Here is a 364-nt window from a genome sequence, read left to right as displayed (position 1 = left end):
CAGCTACTCAGTAAGAAATGTCTAAGTGCTTTGGGAAGTTAAACATCAGAAAAACAGTGAATAGACACTAGGTATTTTGGTATAATGTGAATGAAAAAAAGTCACTAAGTAAACACTACTGTCAGTTGAAGGGTACCTGACACGAGGTGACGATCTCTGTTTTGATTGACACAGTCTCTGTAGCGCAATTGGTTAGCGCGTTCGGCTGTTAACTGAAAGGATGGTGGTTCAAGCACGCCCAGGGACGCTGACCTTGCATTATGCAAATGTCCCAAAAAAAATGTTTGTTCAATTAATTCTTCCAAAATCTCAATGTAAAACATCCCATTTGTCTAAAAAGATGGTTTTGTGGCTACTCCCTCTC

The 364-nt window shown here is 39.8% G+C and overlaps 1 non-coding gene across 1 annotated transcript; it reads left to right on the top strand.

The window, feature by feature from the left end:
• Nucleotides 1–173: 173 nt before the first annotated feature.
• On the top strand, nt 174–247 carry trnan-guu (transfer RNA asparagine (anticodon GUU)). The gene has a single exon. It is a non-coding gene; the product is annotated as a tRNA-Asn (tRNA).
• Nucleotides 248–364: the final 117 nt, after the last annotated feature.

The sequence above is a fragment of the Austrofundulus limnaeus genome, unplaced genomic scaffold, assembly GCF_001266775.1.
Source record: "Austrofundulus limnaeus strain Quisiro unplaced genomic scaffold, Austrofundulus_limnaeus-1.0 Scaffold6602, whole genome shotgun sequence".
Classification (NCBI taxonomy): Eukaryota; Metazoa; Chordata; class Actinopteri; order Cyprinodontiformes; family Rivulidae; genus Austrofundulus; species Austrofundulus limnaeus.
The sequence above is the reverse complement of the archived record's forward strand: the minus strand, read 5'-3'. Positions and strand labels throughout refer to the sequence as shown.